This window comes from Phaenicophaeus curvirostris, chromosome 8 (assembly GCF_032191515.1).
Source record: "Phaenicophaeus curvirostris isolate KB17595 chromosome 8, BPBGC_Pcur_1.0, whole genome shotgun sequence".
NCBI lineage: Eukaryota > Metazoa > Chordata > Aves > Cuculiformes > Cuculidae > Phaenicophaeus > Phaenicophaeus curvirostris.
Window position 1 is genome coordinate 22,247,667 of NC_091399.1, and position 12,805 is coordinate 22,260,471.

At 45.5% G+C, this 12,805-nt stretch overlaps 1 protein-coding gene across 2 annotated transcripts in view; it reads left to right on the forward strand.

Annotated features, from left to right (window-relative positions):
* KYAT3 (kynurenine aminotransferase 3) overlaps nt 1–12,805 on the forward strand; it is a 237,203-nt gene that overhangs the window by 14,779 nt on the left and 209,619 nt on the right. The window contains exon 1 of one of the 2 annotated variants that reach the window (XM_069862829.1): nt 3,641–3,735. The exons of the other annotated variant lie outside the window; for it this stretch is intronic. The gene's annotated coding sequence lies outside the window, so the exon portion shown is untranslated. Of the gene's footprint in view, nt 1–3,640; nt 3,736–12,805 lie in introns of those variants that run through there. 2 annotated transcript variants of the gene reach the window in all.

The window sequence follows — 12,805 nt, forward strand, 5'->3', positions numbered from 1 at the left end:
TAAGGAAAGGAAAGCACAGTGAAAAATGCCTACTGCTATGCTTGATTCATTCTCCTTTTTCCACTAAAGGGATCTCTCCTGTGCTTCACATGCTTACACCAAATTTAATCATTTTCTTGTCCATTGATGGAAAGAACTGCTCTGAAAAACAGAAAAAAACATGGCAATTCTCATAAACCACAGGTATAATTAAAAAAACACCACAAACTCAGCTTCCCCAGCTCCCACAATAGCATGCACTTAATAGATTCCAACCTGTTACCATTTACACTGGCTCAGTATTTTAATAGTATTGGTTTTATTTCTCCATCAAGTAGCAATTTCACCCATTAAGGTAGAATTAGGTGCCTTCTAGTTTATGAGTAGCGTTTAAGCAGAGGAGTTTGTTTTTCATGGGATAATTTTCTTGTAAGTGCACAGAGGTAATGGGCTCCAACGCTCAGCTTCCCTCCTTTTGCATATTGCATATGCTAAACAAGTTCTTCCAGCAATGAAAGAATAACTCACCCCTTGGCACAGCGGTCCACAAGGCTGCGTGTAACACGGTCAGAAGGAAACATTTCTCCAAGGCTGGGCCCCCAGTATTTCCTTGAAAAACAGAGCACTTGTGTTAGTTTAAAGCTGTATGAACTAAAACATGTAACATGAAAAATTACTTCTACAGCCACTGCTACCAAGCAGAAGTTCTGCGCATCCCAGCGTGTAGGCAGTCATATAAACCAGTTAGAAGCCTCATCCTTCAGTCCTTCTTAGTAACATAACGACTCATAACATGGGAAGTATCAGCATTCCGTGCATGGGAAAGAGCCAGATCCTAACAGCTGTAGGAATTGTTTTTCCTTCCACACTACCAACACGCCTGAAGATCTTCCCTGTAAAGAAAACGATGCCAAAGGATGGCAGGACTTCAGCAGAGCAGGCAAACTGAAGTGCATCCAGATCTAGGTGGCCACCCTCACACAGCTTTGAGGAGCCTCTCTTCTGGAAGATGATTAGCACTTACCTCTAAAAAAGTAGTCTCCTTTCAAGGTGCTCAAATGAAAGACTACACAGAGATGCACAGTGCCAGGGCACACATTTTAATTTGCTGCTCTGTCTCCTTCGGTTTTCTCTTCATAGCTACAGCTAAAAAAGCCAGAAAGGGTGCAAAAAAAACCAACCCCAAAACCTCGAAGAGTAAGGGAGAAAATGATATTTAAGAAAAATGAAAAATTAACTTTTGGTTCAGATTATCTTGTGCAGAATTTAAATTACTACCACGTAAAATTACCTCCAATCAGCCTTCCAGGACTGAAAGGGGCTCCAGGAAAGCTGAGGAGGGGCTCTTTATCAAAGGAGTGCAGGGACAGGACGAGGCGGGACCATTTTGAGCTGTAAGAGGGGAGATGGAGATGAGATCTTAGGGAGAAATGTTTTCCTGTGAGGGTGGGGAGGCCTCAGGCTGCTCAGAGTCATTGTGGCTGCCCCATCCCTGGAGGGGTTCAAGGCCAGGCTGGATGGGGCTTGGAGCCCCTGATCCAGTGGGAGGTATCCCTGTCCTGGGCAGGGGTGGAACTGGATGGGCTTTGAGGTCCCTTTCCACCCAAACCATTCCATGAGTCCATGATTCTACATCAAAATCAGGACACTACAGCACGCAAACAGCTGTTGGAGGTGCTGTGTAGAAACTGTGACTGCTCCCAATCTGCACGCGCCACTCAGTCCTTATCTGACATGACTCCATTGAAGGGATTCTTTAGAGGAGCTGCACAACTGGAATTAGAGCCAGCAGGATATAGAAGAGAAACTCTAGATCCAAACACAGAACATTTCAATGATCTATTCTATGTTTCAGTAAGAGTGCAAAGCACACACAGGAACAATTCTACGTTCTCATAACAGATTGGGTTTGCCTTGCTCTCATCCTGTCTCCCATGCAACACGACAGCTTTCCATAACACTCCATCCCTGAAACGACCTTTTCATAACTCTCCAGCAAGCATGTCAACCACCAGGATGCCAGGGACAGGGCCTGCTGGATCATTAGCTCTGCTGGGTAAAGACCTAGGACTGGGAAAGGAGGGAAAACACAGATCCACTGCTCCCCAAGGCCCTGCTAACAGAAACCCATAGACTGTACTGCAGATCTAAACAGTCTTAATTATGGTAGATGGAGATTAATGAGCTCCATCATTTGTGTAATGTGGGAAGTACTGACATGCTGCACAATCAAGTAAACCTGAATAAACAGGCCTTTGCTCCTGCAGAAAGACTCCCAGTGCTATGGGACAGGATGGGATGGGGTGGGATGCAACCAGCCTTGGCTGCCTCTTATCCATCTTGGCGGCTGGGGATAACGAGCAACACAATACACAAAGCGACTTATCTCTGCCATCAGTTCTTGTGATTTTATCCCAAATTACATCAGTTTTAGATAAATTCAAGCCTGTGGTTCACTGTCAACAGGTAGGGGGTGTTACAGAGACTGAAGCAGTGTTGAAACAACAGCTGTGCTGGAAAGGATTCTGTGCGGTTTGTGAAGCGGCTTGTTCAAACCTGCCTCCAGCAAGCTCTGGCTCCCACCACTGCTGTTACCCAAGCTGAGCAGCTCACTCTCCCACTATTCCTTCTGCCCATCCAGGCACAGACCTGCCACCACCTACAAGACTTCTCGTCACGAGTTTGACAGCAGGACCCTGGATAGAACCATGACCCAGCTCCAACATCCACCCTCCTCCTCCTAGAGCATGGGGAGCAGCAGAAAGAGCAGGAGAGCAAGGGCTCTGCATCCCTCTGCATACTCCCTGTCCCTTATGACTGGCACAAGAGTTACAAACACAGTTTCTGGGCTTCTGCACTGACTCCATAATCTCCCTGTCCATAGAGACCGCATTGGAGTCAGGGAGATTTTCCCTTCCTGAATGACACCAACTGCAAGCGATGCCACCACTCACAGGAACACAACAAGAGTTCACAGAAGACGTTCCCATCCCGTGAGGTTCCTGTCCCACAATCGAGCATTCAGGCACTCTGCAGATCCCAAAGGGGCACATCTCAGCAGCACTGGATGCAGCTGGACTAACCTGGGTTAAATTCTCACCAGCAGCCATAGAGTAGATTAATTTTGCTGAATATTTCCTCAAGAAAAAGCATCAAATGGAACGTTTCCACAACTGCACAAAGACAACTTCCATCCTGGCAGCTCTGCAGCACAACCCAGGTGAGGTGGAGAGAACAGACCTCTTCCAAGACCCACTGTGCACCCGAAGTGCACATCCCAGACCTTTCCAGTTTCCCATCTGTTCAAGATTCCGTAACTAATCTGTTTGTCCTTGTAAACACTGGAGACAGAACTTCCTAATCCCTGCAAATCTGAGTAAAAAGAGGTCAGCCACGGCTTCTTTGGGCAACCTGGACCAGGGCCTCCCCACCCTCACAGCAAAACATTTCCTTCCAAAAGCTCATCTCAATCTCCCCTCCTGCAGCTCAAAATCGTTCCTCTTATCCTCTCCCTGCCCTCCCTGATCAAGAGCCCCTCCCCAGCCTTACTAGAGCCCCTTTCAGTGCTGGAAGCTGCTCTAAGGTCTCCCTGAAGTCTTCTCTTCTCCAGGTTGAACAACCCCGACTCTCTCAGCCTGTCCCCAGAGCAGAGCTGCTCCAGCCCTCGGATCATCTCCGTGGCCTCCTCTGGACCCGTTCCAACAGCTCCATACCCTCCTCATCTTGAGGATTCCAGAACTGGACACAAGACTCCAGGTAGGGTCTCACGAGAGAGGAGTAGAGGGGGAAAATCCTCACCCTGCTGTCATATAAAAACTCTGCATAAAGGCCTCATCTCCTGCAGAAGGATATCTAAACAACAGCCATACAAATATCTATGGAGGTAAATACTGAGACAGCAAAATCACTACTACAGAACAGCTACAAAGCCAAGTACCAAGTCCTACTTCCCCCTCCAAACAGGATCAAAATTTCCCTCGACTGCAGTGGAAGAAGCTCTGACATCTACCAAGCTACCGCCTACCAAATGTGTTGTCCTGGTAATATTTAGCAATTAAAAAAAGGGAAAAATAACACAAGAAGAGCAATTAAAACCTATTACAGGCTCGAATTGGCTTTACTTATTACTCTCCATTGTTGCCTGATGTGAAAACACAAGTTTTTAAAGCCAGCAGCTGTGCACTGACTGTTGTCCCGCTGTTACCAAACGCAAATCCACATTTGTTTGAAAATTTACTTGAAGAATTGCTCCCAGGTTAAGACCTTGGATGCCAGGATTCAGCCCAGAGCGAATTTTTACGGCCGAGTTATAAACCCTTGAAAATAGGAAACTAATACTGTGAGGATTTAAAATAATAGAAAATGTTTCACATAATATAAATCTATAAGCAGAGCATTATATTTAAGTCTTATTATCTACATCGTTGGATTATCTTCTATCTTGACAATCACACTAAGTAATCTTGCCTCCTCTCCCCTTCCTTTGATTCAGTGTTTCATTCGTATGCATTAACAATGCTCCGGGCCATAAAATACTGTATTAATATTAGTTTGTCACAGCAGACTAAATTTAGAACAACTCATTAATATGGGAGAGGAGAAAGCGTTCTGCCAGGAGTGTGAGTGACTCCGTAAGCTCTTCAGGCTATAAGTTATGCAGATATGCCTCTTGAACTAGAGAGCCAGCGATTCTTCTTGTTACTAATAAGAGATTCTATTAGTTGAAGCCGATTCCATTTCTAATTAAGAAATGTGGGAAAAGGCAATTTTACCATTGGCCGGATCTCTGGTGTGGAGCCGCAATCAGCCACACATCGTCTTTCTGGTCGGATAGGATTAGCAGCACATGCACAGAATGAATTTTTCCCTGCAGTATACAGAAAAAAAAAAAACAACTCCCCGACAGTATTTCCTTTGGTACAATCATAAATCTGCGTATCCGTAAGAAAGTCCAGCAATCGGAGCTCTTTCAACACAGATCTCATCGTGTTTAGAATTGCCCCAGTGAAGAAAGTTCTCATTTTGCACAAATCCAGCCTTTCATTCGTGCAGTTTCATGGCAGAAAAGCCTTCTCAAAGGTTGTCAAATATTAATTTTTTTAAATTTAGTCCCTTGCTAAGCTACAAATATTCATGTTTAACACCAAGTAGCAGTTCAGGGGCTGACAACAGTATGTACCTTTTGAATGATGCATAGAAAGCAGCAGTTAGCACAAAGACAAAGCCACCAGATTGGTCTCAGGGAAACCCGGTGCCTGAATTTTTCATGACTCCTCCAGCACTTAAAGAATAAGAAACTGGCTACTACTGTTGGGAGAGCAGCACGGTGAAGGTCAGAGCCCAGAAACATGCAAGTGAATCAGGTTTTGCCTGGGGAAAGCGAAAAGGGATTTAAGCTGCTTAAGAGAATTATAAAGATTTTTTAATGTATTTTACAAACACTGTGGAAGCTAAACAATAGCTATAAAAATGAGATCACATCCACCTACTATTCATTGCTTGCAAGTCTCAGAAGACAGAGAAAAGACCTTTCCTTTATGTCTGAAGGCTTAAAACTCGCAGAGATCATTCTTTTTCTTACAAACTTCCCATTACCCTTCTTCTGCCTTTTAAGAACCGCAACCGCTTCCAAAGAAAATTGATAAATGGGAAGGGCAAAGCAAATTCCATCATTTTTCTATGCTTACCAAAATGCAACTGCAGTAAAGTGATGTCTTAATTACTCCCCAGCCCGGCGGTTTGTATTTATTTTCCACCGCAGACAAACTTTACTTGATCTCATAATTATTTCCAGAAAGTATAAATTGATTCTGGGGGGAAAAGAAAAATAACAGAAACTGCTTAGAAAAACATTACCCTGTTTAAGCGCCTGATGGCTTCACCTGTCATCGTCTGGTTAAGCTCTTAATGAGTTATTTTCTATTCTTGGTCACATCTGATTTTTGTTTAATACCAGTCCCTTTGAACAGCTGGGTGTTACAGCATCCTTTGATCACGGTATTCTGAATTCCCACTCAAAACGAGGACATCTTTGTCCTCAGCCAGGCTATTTTTACAAGAGTGTTTCTCCCAAGTATGTTTTTGGGCATTCCTTTGCAGGCGCACACGGAAGGCGAACAATTAATGTATACATTTTTACATAAATGTTTATAAATTTAGCAAAGCGAGAAAGCATTGCCACAAGAAAAGCCCGGCTCTTTTGAAGGCGGTTTTCTAATGATGACCCTTGGCGTGCTGGCCCACTTGGGATTCCTGCGAGAAGAGCCTGATGAAAATTAGTCTATTCTCATTTCAAACAGAATTTTGCTGAAGTCCTGATCAGAGCATCAGCATGGAGTCCGGGGAGACAACACACACTACTTGATTCACTCCGCAGCTCCCCTCTCCTGGTAATTGTTGCAGGAACACATAGTGACAAGACTATAGGATGTGAGGGGTCTGGATGTACTCAGGCTGTTACTCTCTGTTTAAAGATTTAAACCATCAGGGTATGATAAGGCTTTTTGATGTTCATTGAACATGGAGCTTGGGTACAGAAGAAGGGGAAAGGGCTTCACCGGAAGGCAATCATCTTTCAGAGCCACAGTAAGACGGAGAGAGGTGGGAAAATCTCAGTCTCAGCATAGACAGGGAACAAAGGGAGATGAAAGGGCCAGGGTGAAGAAGGGGCCAGCTCTGGCTGTGAGGCAGAACTTGCACTAAAAGATAGTTCGATGCCTTAAAAAGCAGAAAAAACATTTAGTGCTCTTGCTCCATTAACATATTTTGGCTAAAATCTCACTATTTGGCACATTTTTTTGCCGTTTGTGTTGACACTGAGTTTAAACAATGCCTCTGGCTCGGTTTGAAATTGTTTAATGAATGTACTTTGTCAGATGAACATCATTTCCTAATTATACAGAGTAGTATTAAGTGATGAGCTATTTTAAAGAGTCGATACAAGCCTTTCTTTCCTAAGGGACAAACGGAAAGCAGGCTGATGCCGCACATTGCTGTATGACATGCATGATGTTGCGATGATGTGCATGATGTTGCAGGGGGGACAGCCAGTTTCCTTGCTTTGACAAAGTAAAATCTCTAGCCAGGCATCCTAGACAAACAGGAGGTGTTACCATCACCAGGTAAGGCTGAGACACCACCATCCACAACACCCCGAACGGAATGACTATTCCTAAAGATAATTACGGGCCTAATCCTGCACCACGAATGGTGCTGAGCACTTTTGACTCTTGTTAACTTTAAAGGGAGGTGAGAAGAATCTGAGTCCCAGGATCAGGCTCTGAAACAAGAGAGAGAGATTTGAAGAAGTTGGCTGCACAATTTCATACACTGGGAGGAAAAGAAAGGCAGTTTGATCTGAGCATCGCTTCTCTGCTCTGGGAGTTTCACAGCACCTCCACCATACCGCACTGTAATTCTGTAGGTGCAATCGGTATTTGCCAGCATTAGCTGCTCTGAAATAGGAGAGAAGGTAAAGGATTCGCACAGAAAGCTGAGCGTTAAGCTGATCAAAGTCAGAGTTACAGGGATTTATATGCACCTTTCTAGCTAAGATACACCGTCTGCGTTTTCATACTAATCTCAGTGGGCCAAATTTATCCCGATGTAACTCAGAGCGCATCAGAAGAATTACTGCCGAGATAAAGTGGACCCAGTCTCCCTGTGATGTTATTTATAATCAGTCTGGTTTGCTCTGTAAGAGCACATACAGTTAGAGGGCTGCCTGCCTGCAGTCGCTTATGAGGGTGCAAAAGTCTATTAGCTTCAGCAAAGTTAATTCTGAGCTTGATGAAGGAGATTCACATCAAAGCAGTAACAAGGGCTACTCCTAAAAACCATTCCTATATATTCAGAGCTGTTCTCAACTTGGCATTAAGAGCTGTATTAATACTCACATTAGGCTGTGCATTCTCCTTCAAACCTGAAGTCTGACACCCTTTATCTAACGGCCAAGCACCTTGAATGCCTCCATTGTGAAACAGCTCGGTCCTGCCATGTGCACTGCGACCAGTCTGCGGCCGTGGAAGTGCTGAACACCTGCATTTGGAATCCAAGGTTGTTTTTCAAAGCATTTAACAGATTTAAACATATAAGACCTACTGAAATTCAGTGAGATTTGTCTTCCTTGTCACGTAGGTTTTAGTTCCTACTAGGTCCTATTGCGATTTGGTGAGAGCTGGCTGCCTCCCAGCAAGGGCTTTAAAAAAATCATAGAACAGTTCAGGTTGGAAGGGACCTCAAAGCTCATCCAGTTCCACCCCTGCCATGGGCAGGGACACCTCCCACTGGATCAGGGGCTCCAAGCCCCATCCAACCTGGCCTTGAACCCCTCCAGGGATGGGGCAGCCGCCCCTGCTCTGGGCAACCATGGCCAGGGCCTCCCCACCCTCACAGGAGAACATTTCTTCCATCTAGACATCAAATTAACACAAACAATAGACATAAGTTGTGCAAACGGAGTCTTTCCATAATTAGCCTGCTCAGAAAACAGTAAGATCTCAAAAAAACCCCTCAATTTTACTCTATCCCAGCCCCTCTCCAGATTTCATACAAGGAAAGGAACACTCTAGTTCACGCGCAGATGCCTCAGGTGGCAGCCCAGCCAGGCCCACTTCAGTAGCCACTTCCGCTAGGAAAGGAAAAGGGTTTTCTTTGTGCTGTTCTCCAGAGGCACGTATGTCCAAACTTGTCTGTTATACTCTATGATGACTTGGTATGAAAACCTTCCTGCATTCCGAGCAAGAAAGGCAGCACGTTCATCATCTGCCATTATTCTGAATAGCGCAGACTGAACAGCAAACCTCAATACCTTGCAGGAAGCTAAAGATAGACCAGGAGATGCTGCTACACCACCCAGGTCTCTGTAGGCATATTTGATGTGGTGTTTACGTAACAGCAGTTGCAGGAAACAGAAGTTAAAGAACAGTTGTGGGGTTTTTTTTAAATGGAAAATGTATTCCCTTTCTTTTATTTCCTTTAGTTGCTGCCACACAACATTCTCATCTGCAGCCATCAAAGAAATTATGCATGGAGTGGTAGCTCACCCAACCCCCTGTGGCTTCAGCCGACACTTTAGAAGCTGGGATCCAAAATGCAGTCCCAGACCATGGATGTCCTACTTTTCCCATACAGCGCTCCTTCCCCAGACAAGTTAAAACGGCAGCTGCGTATGAGCTGACAGCCAACAGCAGGGAAAAGGGCCAAAGTCTGCATCACTCACAGAATTCATAGAATGTCCTGAGTTGGAAGGAACCCACAAGGATCATCAAGTCCAACTCCTGTCCCTGCACAGCACAACCCCAACATTCACTCTGTGTGGCTGAGGGCACTGGAACATTGTCCGGCTTGGCGCCACTACTGCTTTGCTGGCAGCTGTTCCAGCCCTCCAGCACCCTGTGAAGAACCTTTCCATAATATCCAACCTAACTTTCCCCTGGCATCTTCCTGCCATTTCCTCAGGTCCCATCCCTGGTTGTCAGACAGAGATCAGTGCCTGCTCCTCCTCTTGTGAGGAAGCAATGAGGTCTCCTCTCACCTTCCTCTTCTCCAGGTTCAACAGACCAAGTGACTTCATCCACTCCTCATCCCCCTTCCCATCTAAATGCCTCACCGACTTTGTGGCCCGCCCTCAAAGTCATTCATTGCAATCATCACAGATACAAAATAGACAGGAACCAAAAAAAGCCACAGCAGGATTGACAACTCCAGCCCGTGGCTGGAGGAAGCAAGCTCTGGAAACACAAATGTAACCTGATTTCTTGTGACACAGTCAATAGTGGAGTAAGTGCTCTAACAGACACATCCTGCAACACCAAAACTCGCACCAGTTGCTTTGATGTCATTATACTTCTGGGTGCTCTCACAAAAAAACTTCCCCCAGAAGAATCAATAAAGCAGCTTGCACCCAGCAGTCTCCCATTATGGAATTAAATCCGTCTGCCAATACAAAACAAGGAAGAGAAAACTAACCCCGGATCCATTTGGCTTTGTTTGACTTTGCCTGCCGGAGAATGAGGATGCAAGGCCGGGTGTAATTTAATGCAAACCTTGGCCTGTCCTGGTCATGAATATGACTGACCCTCAGGGCGAGACCATCCATTTTCTATTAAAGATCAGAGAGTTGACATATCAAAGTCAACATCTCGCTGAATAACCGCGGTAACTTGATAATAATTCTTTTGTGGATTTCCGAGTGGCTTTGCGGTAAAGTAGCAGAAAGGTAGCGGTTTCCAATCCTGACCCAACAAGATCTGAATATGAAATAAAGGATTTGAGCTTGATCTCCCCATGATGTGAGGATGAATGTTCTGGTAAATGTTAACTTAGTGCTCTGAATAGCTCAGTAATAGATGGGTTTAGGCGGTAATAGGTTTAAAATGTCAACTTATTGAATAATAATTTCATGTTGTACAAATACGATGCGTAAGAAGGGATTTGTTTTGCAAATTTTGAAATAAATGAATGGATTTGTGATGTCCTTCACTGTTCTGATCAGAACGTTACACAGGAACAGAAATTAGTTTTGCTTCACTAATACCCCTCATTGTTTCCCTGCATTATTCAGCGGGAGTGTCGGAACTCACAAGCCTTGTTTACTCCTTGCCCTCAAGTACCTTGGTGGATGTTCCAGCCCCCACGACCAGAATGATAAATAATCAGTGTGCAAATAAATAAGAAAAAAGAAACCTTAACAGATTTTTCTGAAAATTCCACCACCCAAACTAAGAAGGACGGTGTTAAAACATCCTTCCACTACTTGCATCCAAACAATTCCTACCAAACTCTTCCAGATGCAAGATCCCCCACACCCATCAGGTTCTGAAGTGAAAACCATCCAGCGCCGCCCGACTGCTCACGTGGATGGAAGCGTTCAAAGCTGCTCCCTTTCTCACACCTCTATTTCGGCCACTGCCTCCCGTCCCGGCACTGCTGTTGAACAACCTGTGGGGTACTGCTTGCTCGGGAAGACGATGCCAAGCCACAGACCATATGGCATTCTGGAATACAAAAGCAGTTGGGAGGGCCTTTTTATTCTTTATGTTTTTTTTCTTTACTTATTCTCAGCTTGCTCCCATCCAAATCTTGCTCTGAGCTGTCATCTATGTGCTCTCACACTTAGGTAAGGGAATCTCATTTTAGCTGACACAAATTGTTCTCCACTACACTGGAATTCACACAAAATTACCTGTGGGTGAATCCCTGCAGTTCTGTTTTTGCAACTGACCCTGAAACCATGAGCTGGTCTTTAGGTCACTAATCAAGAACCAAAGATACAAGCCTGAGACAAAACTGTTCCAAAACTCATTCTTTATGCCTCAGGAAGAGATGGGACAATGAGGAAGGTTACCTAAGCTGTTATTCCTTCTCCTTCCTCTCAATGAGTTCCAATAACTGCATGGCTTCCTCCCGAGCAATAACCCACGGAGCTTGAAGCCCCATCTTCCAAACCTGATGGAGGACTGGCGGTCGCACCTGCTGTCCTCCAGTATTACATGGTATATTTTGCAGAAAGACCTTCATGCTTTGTGATTTATTTCCATTTCCCTAAGAAGCACAGGCCTTCACATCACTGGGCAAATAATCCGGTCCCAATTACAGACAGTGAACTGGGCTTCAGACACCCAGAGGATGAGAATCATAGAGCCATGGAATGGTTTGGGTCAGAAGGAACCTCAAAGCCCATCCAGTCCCACCCCTGCCATGGGCAGGGACACCTCCCACTGGATCAGGGGCTCCCAGCCCCATCCAACCTGGCCTTGAACCCCTCCAGGGATGGGGCAGCCACCCCTGCTCTGGGCAGCCTGGGCCAGGGCCTCCCCACCCTCACAGCAAAACATTTCTCACTAAGATCTCATCTCAATCTCTCCTCTTTCAGCTCAAAGACCTACCCCCTCGTCCTGTCCCTGCTCTCCCTGATCAAGAGCTTCTCCCCAGCTTTCCTGGAGTCCTTTTCAGGACTAGAAGCTGCTCTAAGGTCTCCCTGGAGCCTTCTCTTCTCCAGGCTGCACAACCCCAACTCTCTCAGCCTGGCCTCACAGCAGAGGTTCTCCAGCCCTTGGATCATCTCCATGGCCTCCTCTGGGCTTGCTCTAACAAGGACTCCAGAACTGAACACAAGGCTTCAGGTGAGCTCTCACGAGAGCATAAGAGTGCACTTCAGTTACACGTGATGCTGTCCTATGCTTCTTGACCTCAAATTATTGAGTAGCATGGCCACAAGATAAGCTGTAGCCACAGGCAGAGTGATTCTATCTGAATTGTGGGATGCCAAGAAAAAGAACCAAGAGCCTAAATTCCTGAGGAGATGAGCCCCAACCAACTCCTCTGTGGAAGCAGTAGCTTGAAAGGCAGACCCTGCTCGGTGACAGAAAGGTTGGGAGCATGCAGCCATTTCTATGGGAACAGACTGCAATACCACAAAACAAGGTGCTGATTCCTGTGCAACATCAGGCACAAAAGAGGAGGGGAGAGGCTGGGCTGTGCACAGCAGCTCTTCTCTTACACATATATCTGAGAGAACAATACAGGGATTACAGGAAATCATAAGCCAAATAAACTGCTTTTTGGATAAGTATTTTCCGCTTACAAGGCTGCCCCAAGGCAAAAGTTGCTCTTTAAACAGAATTTGATTTTAAGGGCACATTTACAATTATAATGAGCTGCAATGAGCAGTCAAACCCAGAGGGAGGCTGCGTTTGGGTCCTAAGTAGAGTTCCTCGTGGTCTGGCAGCAGGTTCAAGAGCACCCACGTGCCACCCTCCAGACAGCACGTGGGTCATGCTGACTGTGGGACTCCCACGCTCCCAGAAGGAAAAGAGAGTGGAGC